At 38.3% G+C, this 15409-nt stretch overlaps 1 pseudogene; it reads left to right on the top strand.

The window, feature by feature from the left end:
• Positions 1–2864: 2864 nt before the first annotated feature.
• Positions 2865–15409, top strand: part of LOC102835760 — an 87000-nt pseudogene continuing 74455 nt past the window's right edge.

Genomic DNA, 15409 nt, shown 5'->3' with positions numbered 1-15409 from the left:
TATATGATTAGATGACTGAGATTTTATTCAACAGCTCTTGGGTATAGATTAAAGCTGATTTGGCTACATATACATTATATTTTTCATACTGAGGTATGTTAAAGTAGCTTACAGTCAAAAATAACATTTTGAAAACAGAATTATCTCTCCTGTGATCACCAGTGATGACTAACAGTAATAGTTGCAGTAGTTATGTACCAATTGCTGTATGCTATGCTTGATATATTTTGTTGAGTTCAATAAACATGTAAACCTTCTGTTTTTTTGTTTTAACTGATGAAATTAAGTATCATAGTGGTTAAAAAACTTGTATGAGCCCTGGTGTGGCACTGTAGGATAAGAATTGGACTAGTAACCACAAGGCTGCTCTTGAAAACTCCACAGAGAGCCATTATGAGTCAGAACCAACTCAATGGTACACAATAACAATACTTGCCCAAGGTCATACCAGTATGTTACCTCATGTCTGTTGTATCCAAAGCTTTGCTTTCTGTCACAACATGGTCCTATCATTTGTGACATGAAGAAGAAGAATGAATGAATGAATGGGAAACCATTCTATTGCCATAGAATGAGTACTAGTATCACAGTAGATGTGACTTTCCTTGTTCATTTAATCATTCTTCCAGGAGGCCCAGTATAACAAATAACAGTCTGCAATTCGAAAGTTCAAAGTGATGGTTATATACCAAGCATTATTATTATCTTGCCAAACCAGGGGACCATGGATTTGTCAACATGGAAATTTAACTCAGAATGTTTAAGGTGTTAGGTGATAAAGCTAGAGAAGTTGTAATAAAAGGTTAAGGCAATCTGCAAAATGTTCTTCTTTTTAGCACCATTGCCCTCAACAATGTGCCTTACTATGTCAGGATCCTAACCAGAGTTGTGAATAATAAATGTGGTTATGCTGGTGAAATACATGGTGGCATAGTAGCCACTGTTGTGATTCTGGGACCTCACTTTGGGTAAAGTAGGTCCATGAACATGTTAGTAGCTCAGCATCATTTGCGATTGTGAGGTTTCCAACCCCTTTCACTTGAGTACAAGTTCTAATGGGGCAGGAAGGTTGTCGTTTTAGTTCTGCTCTAGTACTCAATTCTGAAAGTATCCTGGCATATGCTGAGTGCTCAATCAACATTCATCAAATGACTCAGTTTCCCATATGGTTATTTAGCATATCATAATGTCCCAACTCAAGGAACTCAACTTTGGGTTCACATTCAGTTTGGGTTTGGGTCCAGGATCAGGTTAGGGTTTGGGTTTGAGTTCATGATAAGGATTGGCATCAGATTCAGGTTTGAGAGCATATGGATATTATTCTGTCACAGACAGCATTATACTTCAAAACAGATCTTGAAATGCTCTTTTTGACAATATAAGAGACACCATTCATCTTGAATTTGTTTTCCTGGCATAATAAATTATGATTGTCTATTTCAAAATGGTCAATACCTGTCCATTTCAATTCACTAATACTTAAGATATCAATCTTTATGTATTTCATTTCATCTTTGACAATTTCCAGTTTTCCTAGATTCACACTTCATACATTACATGTTCTAATTATTAATGAATGTTTATAGCTGTTTTTCCTCATTTAGAGTTGTGCTCCATCAGCAAATGAAGGTCTGAGAAGCTTTACTCCATTCGTGTCATCACAGTCAGCTCTACTTTGAGGAAGCATTTCTTCCCCAGTCATACTTTGAAAGTCTTCCAATCTGAGGGGCTCATCTTCCAAACTTATACCTGTTAATGTTCTGCTGCTATTCATAATGGTTTCAGTGGCTAAATAGTCAGAAAAGTGCAGTTCATATTCTTCCTAGTATGTTTTAGTTGGGAAGCTAGCTGAAACCTAACCACGCTGGATGACCTTTATAGTATTTAAAATACCAGTGGCATAGCTTCCATCATCACAGCAACACACAAGTCACCACAGGACAACAAACTGACAGATAAGTGATGGAGTCAAAAGTAAGTCTAAAAGGGGAACAATAACACTAGGGAGATATGTCCTTTATAAAATAATCAACCATTTGAAAGCAAAAGAGAAGCATTTACACTAGGACAAATTTCAGAAGGGTTAAGCAAGAATGAAGAAATAGGAAGCACAGGGAGGAAGTAGGATAAGTGATTACATTGTGGGGTTTGCTATCAATGATAAGAAACAAAATGTGTATTGATTGTTGAATGGAAAACTGATTTGCTCTGTAAATCTGCACCCAATTATCTATTGACATACGAAAATTATAGTGTTGGGGTTTTTAAAGTTTTTTTTTTTTTTTTTTAATGTATCTACCCTATGTGGAAGATATGTTGAGAAACAGTATTTTCACATTTTGATATTTTTGTTTAATAAAGGTTTCTCTGATTTTATTTTGGTGTTGGAAAGGAATATTGGAAGTACCTGCAGACTTCCAGAAGAACAAACACATCATATATATAGTGCTGGATTAAGTATAGACAAAATGCTCCTTAGAAGCAAGGATAGTGAGACTTAGTTTCTCATACTTCGTACATATTATCAGGAGAAGAATATTATACTTGGTAAAATGAAAAAGAAGAATATACCCAATAAAATGTATTGGCACAGTGGCAGCTGCAGTGGGTTCAAGTGTATCAACAATTGTGAGCATAGCACAGGACCAGGCAGTGCTTCATTCTGTTGTGTGTAGTTGCTGTGAGTTGGAACCAACTCTACAGCACCTAGCAACACCATAATTTATAGCTATAATTTTTACTTACCCTTGTAATAAGCAGAGTTTTCATATCAGTTTGTTAGTTTCTCATACTATAATAATTATTGTGTTGCTGTGACTCTAAAAGCTATGACACCAATATTTCAAATACCAGCATTGTCGCCCATGGTGAACAGGTTTCATCGGAGCTCTCAGTCTAAAACAGACTGGAAAGAAGGTATGGCAATCCACTTCTGAAAATTAGCCAGGGATTATCCTATGGATCACAATAGGATACTGTCTGATACAGTATGCTGAAAGATGAACCCTATAGGTTGGAAGGCACTCCAAATTCACTGTTGCAACAATGGATTTGAGCCTACAAACTTTTGTGAAGATAGTGTAGGGCTAGACATTTCATTCTGCTATATGTGTAATTGCCATGAGTTGGAATTGACTAGACTGCCACTAATAACAAGGAGCCCTGTGTTGCTAATACGAAGGTAAGTAGTTCAAATCTATCAGCTGTTCTGTGGGAGAAAAATGAGGCTTTCTGCTTCCATAAAATTTATAGCCTTAGTAACCCTATACAGGGTCGTTACATGTCAGTACTGACTCTAAGGCACAAAACCACCACCACCACCAGTGTCAACAATATAGTGGAACTTAAGTCTAGTAAAATCTCATATTATATAAGAGGCTTCAAATTTCATGGAAAAAATGGATTTAAAAGATAATGAACTTCTTCCACTAACTTTTTGAAGCCCCCTCATTCTTACTTTATGAATCCAGCTGTCCTCAAAATATGAACTGAGACCAGAATATCAGCATCACCTCGTTAGAAATGAAAACTCTTGGTCCTAACCCATACTCAACCCAAATCCAATGCCAATTCTGACTCATGGTGTGACCATTATAGGATGGAGTAGAATTGCTCATATGTGGTTCCCAGAGCAGTAAATCTTTACAATAGTAGACTACCACATATTTCTCCCACAGAGAGTCTGGTTTGAACCGTCAATCTTTTAACCAGCAGTCTAGTACTTTACCCATTGCACCACCATGACTCCTTTATCCCATGTTAGACCTCCTGAATCAAATTCTGGGGGTGGTCCCAGCTCTCTGTGTTTTAATAAACCTGCCAGGTGATTCTGATATACACTAAAGTCTGTGAATCACAGGAGCGCTGGTAGCATAGTGGGTTACGTGTTGGGCTGATAACCACAAGGTGAGTAGTTGTAATCTACCAGTGGTTCCATGAGAGAAAGATGAGGCTTTCTGTTTCTGTAAAGATTTACAGCTTCAGAAACACTGTACAGGGTCTATATGAGTCAGAACCTAATCGACAGCACACTAGTACTGCCACCAATCAATATCTTGTTTCCTATCTGTAAACTTGGATTAATAATCCTGCCTCATATGTGTGGTGAAGATTAAGTGTGAGAGCATACAGAAAATATCTTCCTCAGCACCTGGCTCAGAAAGGCAGAAAGCAAAGTGGTTGTTTCCCTCCTGCCCTGTCCCTTGAGGATATGGCAGGACCATCTTTTTTACATGACACATTATCTGGAATACAATAAATGGAAGGTTAAAAGAGTAACAGGGACAGAGTTTGGAAGAATTGCTAGCGTTTGTATGGAGTGAAAGTAGGGTATTTTGGATGACAGAAAGCCACAAATCCATTAGTTGTTACAAGCAGGGCGTGGAGCCATCTTCTGATTATCTTTAAACTCTTTACTTCTTTCCTGCCTGTAGGAGGTCATAATGTGTCAGCCAAATGAACGTGGAGTTCACTGTAATCAGCAATGAGAAACTCCTGTAATTGCATCATAAGAATGACAAGGTGTAGAACGTAGCAGTTAAGCCATTTTCAATTCACATGTGCCATTAATGGTAGCTCATTAAAGACAGGAATGAAGAGAAAGCGTAAATAAGGAATCCTGCTCTCTGTAATTACAAGTCTATACCTAACAGCCTTCTCCCAGGACTAAGTGGAAAAGATCTCCTGGTATTCAGGCCTCCTGCTTCCCATTCTCAGCACCTTATTTTTTCCATTTCTGAGAGTGCCTTTTCTGCTTCGAGCCTATAGACAGGTTACGGACATGATAGTGAAGGACACGGCTTCTCTGGGATGTAAGTGCCTATCAGGTGACACATTCACATTTAGCACAGGCCAGCATGTGAGGCACACAGATCTCCATTCCCAGATGGCCCTTGGAACAGCTGGATGACACAACTGGATTGACTTAGGTAAGTTAACCAGGTGCTCTTATTCCCCAATTCCTTTGTAAAATGAAAGGTAAGTGCCTTAGATAGCCAAGATTAAAACATTTTTAAAGTCCATAAAGAACAATCAACAAACATTTGTTGAGCAAGTAGTCCATGTTGAACTCTGTCTTAGCACTGGGAAGATTCTTTAATTTTAGCAGTTTTCTAACCAAGTGATGTCAACAAAGCCAGTAAGACATATGCATTTCAGTGACATAGCTGCATGATACAATTTAGGATATTATGAAAAGGCATCTCTTTTATCCACCTGTAACCAACAGGATCAAACTGTTCCTCCTCAATTCCATCACATTCAAGTTCTATTACTTATAAGACATCCTGTGTACAACTCAAGGGACTTCACTGCCCTGCTTCCCTTCAGAAATGCACAATAAGCCACAAAACTGTCTGTAGGTGTACTTCATACATTACATTCTAAAAACCACACCCCAAGCCACCAAGATAGTGTGCCCCCACATATGCTAATTGTTCCTAAAATTGCCCACTTATTCTTAACTCTCAGTAGCCTCTTCAATTATGCTTAACGTCTCTATCCCAAACTCTGTAATAACTCACTCTTGTTGAGTTATTTCTGACTATATGACACTGTAGGACAAAGAAGAATGGATCCATAGGATTTCTGAGACTGTAAATGTCTATAAGATTTCTCCCATGGAGTGGCTGGTGAATTTGAACTACTATACATTTGTTTAACAGCCCAACACTTAACACACTGTGCCACCAGGGTTCTTCACAAACCCTGTGTTGTTGCTGTTATTGTTGTTGTTAGGTGCCATTTAGTCAGTACTGATTCATATCGACACTATACACAACAGAATGAAACACTGCCCAGTCCTGGGCCTACCTCACAATTGTTGCCACACTTGAGCTCATTGATGCTGCCACTTAGTCAATCCATCTCACTGGGGTTCTTCCTCTTTTTCTCTGACCTTACCAAACTTGATATCCTTCTCCAGGGGCTGGTCCCTCCTGAAAATATGTCCATAGTATGAGAAACGGAGTTTGGCCTTCCTGGACTCCAAGGAGTAATCTGGCTACACTTCTTCCAACACAGATTTGTTTGTTCTTTTGTCAGCCCATGGCATTTTCAATATTCTTCTCCAACACCATAACTCAAAAGCATCAATTCTTCTACGGTCTTCCTTATTCACTGTCCAGCTTTTGCATCCATATGAGGTTATTGAAAATACCATGGCTTGGGTCAGGCTCACTTTAGTCCTCAAGCTGACATCTTTGCTCTTCAACACTAAAAAAGGGTCTTGTGCAGTAGATTTGCCTAATGCAATATGTCGTTTGATTTCTTGACTGCTACTACCATGAGTAGGAGCTCTGGTAGCGTAGTGGTTACGAATCGGGCTGCGAACCTTAAGGTCAGCGGTTCGAAACTACCAGCCGCTCTGCTGGAGAAAGATGAGGCTTTCTACTCCCGTAAGGATTTACACCCTCGGAAACCCTGTACAGGGTCGCTATGGGTTGGAACCGACTCGACGGCACTTAACAACAACAACAACAACAACTACCATGAGTGTTGATCGTTGATCCAAGAAAAATGAAGTCCTTGACAATTTCAATCTTTTCTCCATTAATAAGAATGTTGTTTATTGGTCCAGTGATGAGGATTTTTGTTTTCTTTACATTGAGATGCAATCCAAAGGCTGTGCTCTTTGATCTTCATTAGTAAGTATTTTAAGTCCTTTTCACTTTCAGCAAGCAAGGTTGTATCATGTGCATATCACAGATTGTTAATGAGTCTTGCTCCAATTTTAATGCAACATATTTCTTCATATTGCCCAGCATCTCCGATTATTTGCTCAGCATACAGGCTGACTAAGTAAGATGAAAGAATACAACCCTGTCACAAACTTTTCTTAATTTTAAACCATTCAATGTTCCCATATTCTGTTCAAACAACCGCCTCTTGTTCCATGTACAGATTCCTCATGAGCACAATTTAGTGTTCTGGAATACTAATACTTTACAACGTTATCCATGGCTTGTTATAATCCACAAAATCAAAAGCCTTTGCATAGTCAATAAAGCACAGGTGAACATCTTTCTGGTATTCTCTACTTTCAGTTAAGATTCATTGGATAGCAGCAATGATATCCCTCATTCCACATCCCCTTCTGAATCCAGCTTGAATCTCTGGAAGTTCTCTGTCAATGTATACTTTCAGCCATTACTGTATTACCTTTGGTAAAACTCTACTTGTATGGGATATCAAAGAGATTGTCCAATGATTTCCACATTTTATTGTGTCACCTCTCTTTGGAATGGGCACAAATATGGATCTTTTCCAATCAATAGGTCAGATAATTGTCTTCCAAATTTCCTGGCAGAGATGAGTGAGTGCCTTCTGTGCTGCCTCACTTTCTTGAAATATTTCAATTTTTATTCCATCAATTCCTGGTGCCTTGTTCTTTGTCAATTCCTTCAATGTACCTTGGACTTCTTCCTTCAGTATCATTGGCTCTTGATCATATACTACCTTTTGAAGCAGTTGAACATCAACCATTTCCTTTTGCTACAGTGACTCTGTGAATTCCTTCCATCTTCTCTTGATGCTTTCTGCATCATACAATAATTTGCCCAGAGAATCCTTCAGTTATGAAATGGAGGCTTGAATTTTTTCTTCAGTTCTCCCAGCTTGAGAAATACTGAGTGTGTTCTTCCTTTTTGGTTTTCTCATTCCAGATCTTTGAACATTTTGTTGTAATATTTGACTTAGTCTTCCCAAGCTGACTTTTGAAATTTTCTGTTCAGCTATACACTGGAGAGCAAGTTTCAGTAACTCTTCTGATATCCATTTTGACCTTTTCCCTTCTTTCTTGTCTTCTTAATGACTTTTTGCTCTCTTCATGTATGATGTGCTTGTTGTCATCCCATAACTCTTCGGTCTTCAGTCTTTAGTGTTTAATGTATCAAATCTGTTCTTCAGATGATCTCTAAATTCAGGTGGAATATATTCAAGACCATATTTTGGCTGCCATGGACGTGTTTTCATTTTCTTAAGCTTCAGTTTGAATCTGCATATGAGCAATTGATGGTCTATTCCACAATCTGCCCCGGCCTTGTTTTGAATGGTGCTACGGAGCTTTTCCATCATCTCTTCCACAGATGTAGTCAATTCATTTGTGTGTATTCCATATGGAGAGATCCATATGTATAATCGTCTCTTATGATCTCTGGTAGTGTAGTGGTTACGAATCAGGCTGCGAACCTTCAGGTCAGCGGTTCAAAACTACCAGCTGCTCTGCTGGAGAAAGATGAGGCTTTCTACTCCCGTAAAGATTTACACCCTGGGAAACCCTGTACAGGGTCGCTATGGGTCGGAACCGATTCGACGGCACTTAACAACAACTTAAAAATGATCTCTAAAAGCAGGTATTTGCAATAAACAAATCTTTGATTTTGCAGAATTTTATCATGCGATTTCCAGCATCATTTCTATCACCAAGGCCATATTTTCCAACTACTGATCCTTCTTCTTTGTTTCTAACCTTTGCATTCCAATCGCCATTAATGCTCAATACATCTTGATTGCCTGTTTGATCATTTTCAGATGGAAGAATTTGGTAGAATTCTTCTATTTCATCATCACTGGCTTTAGTGGTTGTTGCACAAATTTGAATAATAGTGGTATTAACTGGTCTTCCCTGTAGGGGCATGGATATTATTCTATCACAAACAGTGTTGTACCTCATGACTGATCTGGTGGGTATTTTCTTTTGACAATGAATGCAACACAATTCCTCTTCAATTTCTCATTCCCAGCATAGTATACCATGTGGTTGTCACATCCAAAATGACCAATATCAGTCCATTTCAGTTCCATAATGCCTAAGATATCGATGTTCATGTATTCCATTTCATTTTTGTCAATTTCCAATTTTCTTAGATTTATACTATGTACATTCCATGTTCTGATTATTAATGGGTATTTACAGTTATTTCTCTTCATTTTGAGTTGTGCCCCATTTGCCAATGAAGGTCTCATAGGTGTTACTCCCACGGGCTTTACTGTATTTGCATCATCATGGTCAACTCTACTTTGAGGAGGCAGCTCTTCCCCAATCATATTTTGAGTGCCTTCCAACCTGAGGGGCTCATTTTCCAGCACTATATCTGACAGCATTTCTCTGCTATTCATAAGCTTTTCAGTGACTAAATTTTGGAAGTAGTTCATCACTCCTTCTTTCTAGTCTGTCTTCATATGGAAGCTCATCTGAAACCTGTCCACCATGGATGACCCTGCTGGTATTTAACATACCAGTGGTATTGCTTCCAGAATCACAGCAACTCACAAGCCACCACAGTATGACAAACTGACAGACGAGTGGTGGACAAACCCTATTACCCTGAAATCCTCAGCCTCGCAGAGGAGCTTAGTTTTAGGCTCAGTCTCCAAGCTCCTTACTTTCTCTATCTCAAAGGCCTGTTGTTTCTCAGCTGAATCAAGGGGTCATTTCCCATGGGACCCACTCTCATCAGGTTATCCATCCATAAAACAACAGCCACAACCCAAAACACAACCTTCTCAATAGCTTGTAGTTGTTGACTAAAATTCCAGCATCTTTCTATGTTATATAAAGGTACAGATATTCTGTTCATATTTGAAATTTAGAGTCATTAAATTAGTTTCTGTTGTTCTGCATGTATGTTTTATATTATTTATCTGATTAGTAACCCCAGGGTGGTAAAACTTTGGATAGTGGTGGAGTAAGGGTTGCTGAAGATGTAAGGAAGGTGAGGGCCTACTGATTCTCTTGGCCTGGCTAGTATTTTCCTAAGAGGTAAAAACAAGGTAAGTAAGGTATGGATTCGAATCTCCACAGTTCTTGGTCACTGATAAATTGTTTTCTAAGGATTCTCCCTTCATGTCTTTATTCTTCCCCATGGGAGTATATTCTATGGAGCCCTCAGACTATTTGTTGTTGTTAAATGCCATCGAGTTGATTCTGACCCATAGTGACTCTACAGGGCTTCCAAGGAGCAGCTGGTGAGCTTGAACCACCGATCTTGCAGTTCCAACGGCTTTGCAGTCTGGCACATTAACCCACAGTGCCACACCGAAGGTATTAAAAAAGTATTACTAGTAGGGTTCCAGTTCAATTTTGGGTAAACAAAATGTGTTTAATATGTCACTGAGATCAATGGAAGGTTGCAGACAAGTTTTTCTTAGTAATACACTTAGACTCATTACAGTGCCTTCAATAAAAAAGGTTCAATTCAAACAGTAACTTCTGAAGGAACCTGCTGGGATAACTAAAAAAAAAAAATAATCCAAGATTTCAGAAGGTTATGATCATTGTTTTTTTTGAATTCCAAAGTAGTAATCTTGATAGATTTTCTCAAAGGGCACAGGACAATCATTGGGGCTTATAAGGAAAAAGTGGTAAGAAAATTGAAAACTGCATTCATTGGTGAAAAAAGGCCAGAATATTGCACTAAGGATTTTTTTGTTTTGTTTTCTTTTTTCCATGAGGACAGTATGCCTGCTCATTCTTTGAGGGTATCTAGGGCTGTCCCATGAGAATTTCTTTAGGAAAATTTACAGCCCCAATCTTGCCCCTTTAGACTTTTTTTGTTTCCCAAATTCAAAGAACACTTAAAAGGAACACGATTTCAGTCTGTTGAGGATGCTGAAACTAATATTTGACATGGTGTATATCAAAGACCTAGTAATTCTTTGGGGAAGACTTTAGGGAGAATTGGAAATACCATCTTTAGAAGTGTCTACACCTAGATAGGTGTCCTGGTGTGACACTATGGGTTAATGCACTAGACTGCAAATTCCTTTTAAGCTGCAATGTTGGTGGTTCAAGCTTACCATTCACCCCTTGGAAACCGTCTACAGAGTTACTATGGGTTGGAACTGACTCGACAACACTTAACAACAACAACAAAAACAAACTTAGATACAAGATATGTCTAGAACCAATCCCTTCACATTTTGATATTTTTGTTTAAAAAGGGCTTCTGATTTTTTATCAGTAATTTTTGACTTATTCTCATAGAAATAGGAATTTCTAATTTCCTCATAGGAAAAATAGGGAATTTTAAGCACTGGACTGCAATGTCAGTTTGAACTGCGAAGTCAGCAGTTCAAACCCACCAGTCACTCCTAGGAAACCCTAAACATGGTTGCTATGTGTTGGAACCAACATAACAATAACAACAACATGATTTTGTAGCAGTACTTTTTGAGTTACTCTCATAAAGAAAGGGATGTCTTGATTCCTCTTAAGGAAAAATAGGGAATTTTAAGAACTTACCCAAGAGTGAGCTGAGGTTACTTAGGGCTTTTACTTTCTTCAAGCCTTATGCCGGAAGTTGGGTCTTCCAAGAATAGGATGACCTGTTCTCAGGACCTCACAGGACAGTGTTTTTCAAGCATTGTCTTGTTACTACCCATTTTAGACTGATTCCTAGATTATTTTTCTTAATAACCTACCAATGAAATGTTCATACCAGAGACAAACTGAATTATCTATTTCTTATAAGATATTTGAGCTTTATTCATAAACACAGTAAGACTGTTTCACCTTCTAAGGACCTATTTTTGCCCCTTGGGGATGATATCACCCCTGTTGGGAATGTGTTGTTTATATGAAGTGCCAGATTTATTGATGCAAAGTGGTAAAAATGAGTATAACATTCTTAGAGGTTGTTAGAGAGTCGTAACAGCTGTTATCTCTTAGATAATACTTACTCTGTGTTGGGCATCATCCAGGTATGTTACATATACCATTTAATCCTCACAACAACCCGGTGAGACACTTAGTAGATAGGGAAACTGAGGCAAAGAGGACTTGTCCACGGAGGGATCAATAGTTGGTATTCAAGTCCAGGATTGCTGTTAATCCTGTCATGTTTCACACTCTCGTCTAAGAATTCCAGACATGTGGGAGTCAGTTTTCGTTTTAATGACATTCAGAGAAGCTAATTTACCATTCCAGCTTCCTGAATGAGCTTCTTCAGAGCAGACCATTCTTGTCAAGTCAGTTCCAATTCTTAACAACCCTATGTACAACAGAAACAAAACAAAACAAAACAAAAAAAAACAACTGTCTGGTTCTGCATTATCCTCACAATCATTGCTATGCTGGAACACATTACAACTGCCACTGTGCTAATCATCTCATTGGGGGAGGTCTTCCTCTTTTTCACTGACCCTCTACTTACCAAGCATGCTGTCCTCTGCCAGGAACTGATCCTGGCTGTATATCTTCTGACACAGATTTGTTTTTTTCTTCTGGCAATCCATGATACTTTTAATATTCTCTGACACCATAATTCTAATGCATCAATTCTTCTCTGGTCTTCCTTATCCAACCTTCACATGCATATGAGGCTATTAAAAACATCAAGGTCATACCTTAGTCCTCAAACTGATATCATTGCTCTTGAACACTTTAAAGAGATCTTGTGCAGAAGATTTATCCAATGCAATATGTTGTTTGATTGCTTGACTTCTGCTTCTGACATTCTAAGCAAAATGAAGTTTTTGACAACTTCATTCTTTATTTTACTTATCAAGATGTTATTTAATGGTCCAGTTGTGAGGATTTTTATTTTCTTTACATTGAGGTGCAATCCATACTGGAAACTGTGGTATTTGATCATTATCAGTAGGTATTTTAAATCCTCTTTGTTTCTAGCAAGCAAGGTTGTGTCATCTTCATATTGCAAGTTATTCATGATTCCTCCTCCAATTGTGATGTCACATTCTTTTTCATAGAGTACACCTTCTCAGGTTAATTGCTCTGCATGCAGATAGAATAAGTATGGTGAAAAAATACAACTCTGGCACACAATTTACCTGATTTTAAATTATTCAGCTTTCCCTTGTTCTATTTGAGTAACTGCTCTTGATCTATGCATAGGTTCCTCATGAGCACAGTGAAGTGTTGGGATACCCATTCTTCTCAGTGTTAACCTTAGTCTGTCATGATCTACGAAGTCAAAAGCCTTTGCATAGTCAATATTACACAAATAAACATCTTTTTGTTATTCTCTGCTTTCAGCCAGGATCCATCTGATGTCAGCAATGATATCCCTCATTCCACATTCTCTTCTGTATCCAGCTTGAATTCCTGGCAGTTCCCTACCAATGCACTATATTGCAATAATATTTTCATTATCTTCAGCAAAATTTTACCTGCTTGTGATATTAATGATAATGTTGGATGACTTCCATATTTTGTTGGGTCACCTCTGTTTGAAATAGACACAAATATGGGTCTCTTCCAATCTGTTGGCATAGGTGAATGAACACACCTAGTGCTTCATCAATTTGTTGAAATATTTCAGTTTATATTCCATCAATTACTAGAGACTTGTATTTCATCAATACCTTCAGTACAGTTTGTACTTCTTCCTTCAGTACCATCGTTTTCTTGTCATATGCTGCCTCTTTTGTTTTTTCTTGAGAAATGCTGGAATATAAGACTATGAACCAACAAGATTACCAGTTTTCTCATTAGTACTTGCTTCAAGATTCTGACCTTGCTATTCCCACCAATGTAAACCTATTTCATATAAATTCTGATCAATCCTAGTTAGTTCTCCACCTTGTAATAAAAACCAAATTAATTGCTGTTGAGTTGATTTTGACTTATGATGACCTCATGTGTGAGTTGAGCTGGGCAATGTAGAGTTTTCAGCAGCTGATTTCTCTGAAGTAAATCACAGGCACCTCTACATGGATTGGAACCTCCAACTTTGCAGTCCTGGTGTGATGCTGTAGGATAAAGCACTGGACCACAAGGTTGGTTTGAACCACAAGGTTGGCAGTTCAAACTCACCAGCTGCTCCTTGGAATCCCTATTCATGGTCACTGTGAATCGCAACTGACTCGACAACACTTACCAACAACTTAATTTAAAGCTGAACATGTTAACTGTTTGTATCACTCAGGAGTATCCTACCTTACAATTGTTGTTGTCATATGCTGTAGAGTTGGCTCCAATTCATTGTGTCCTCTTTTAAAAGTCCTCTGGGGCTGTAAATGTTTGCAAAAGCGGAAAGCTTCATCTTTCTCCAGCGGAATGGCTGATGGGCTAAAATCGCTGACCTTGTGGTTTGCAATCCAGTGCTTATGGAGGCACTGCACTCCCCTACCTTGCAATTGTTGTAATTGTTGGTAAGTGCTGTTGAGTCAGTTCTGACTCATAGCAACCATGTTTAGGGTATTTGAGGAGCAATTGGTGGGCTTGAACATATGACCTTTTAGTTCAAACCAACATTGTGGTCTGGTGAATTATCCTATAGCCCCATACCAGGACTCCTTGCACTACTGACCTTAAAATCACCCAGCCTAGGTCTTAAAACTACATATATACATTGATGATTTTCCATTTTGAGACACTGCTAAGACTGTCAATCAATTTAGAGTTCTCTTTATTGTAGTAAGTGTCATAAAGTTCTGCTGGATCAGTAGGGTTTTCTGCTGGTCCTTTCGAGAGTTGACAGCTAATATCTCCATTGTATATGATTCACTTTAGCCCCTCTTGTTTCTCTGACCTAAAGACTATTTACATATTCCCTGGCAGTATTCGCAGGTCCACATTCAAAAATGTGTAAGCATGCAGTGAATGCTGGGTAGGGGAGTAGGGGACAGAATCCCAGATCAGAGAATATGAACCTAGATCCATGAAAGTCCTCCTAGATAGTCTTGTATCACTAAGCCTGAGTGTCTCCATCTAACATCAGTGCTTCTGTCTTCATTTCCCAGGGCTGCTATAATAAAATGTCACAAACTGGATGGCTTAAAACAACAGAAATTTACTGTCCCATCAATTGGAGGATATATTCTGAGTGTTGCCATGGCCATACATTCTCTTTAGGGGAAGGCACTTTATTGTCTCTTTCAGCTTCTAATGGCTCTGGGCATTCTTTGGCTTATAGTTTTAGTAGAGAAACGACATGGTCTAACATGTTGTCAAGTGATCACATTGAAGGCTCTGGTTAGAATATTCTATAGTTGCACTGTCTAGCACAGGAGAGGCACTGGACTGCTAACAAGGTAAACTATCCAACCCAATAGTCACTCCTCAATAATCCTACATAGGGTTGCTATGAGTCAGAACTGACTCCCATGCAAATAACAACAACACCATATCTGTATGGGTCAATATCATAATCGGTAGCTGTGCCTATTGAGCACTTATTTTGTGGCTAGTCAAAATTGAATGGTGTTGTAAGTGTCCAGCAGTTTCAAAGAAGTAATGGTGAAAAAGTAAAATATTCTAATTTGATGACATGTTGAAATAACTATCTTTTATATTAATATTAAGTATATTGTGAAAATGAATTTATCTGATTCTCTTCATTTTTTAAAAATAAATGTTTTATTGTGAATTATGTGATAGTTTACATGAGAGAACATTAATTTTACATTCATTCTATAATATATTGTGTCATTACCATAGTTACAATCC

Source organism: Chrysochloris asiatica, unplaced genomic scaffold, assembly GCF_000296735.1.
Source record: "Chrysochloris asiatica unplaced genomic scaffold, ChrAsi1.0 scaffold00208, whole genome shotgun sequence".
Classification (NCBI taxonomy): Eukaryota; Metazoa; Chordata; class Mammalia; order Afrosoricida; family Chrysochloridae; genus Chrysochloris; species Chrysochloris asiatica.
This window is presented reverse-complemented; position numbering and strand designations above follow the sequence as displayed.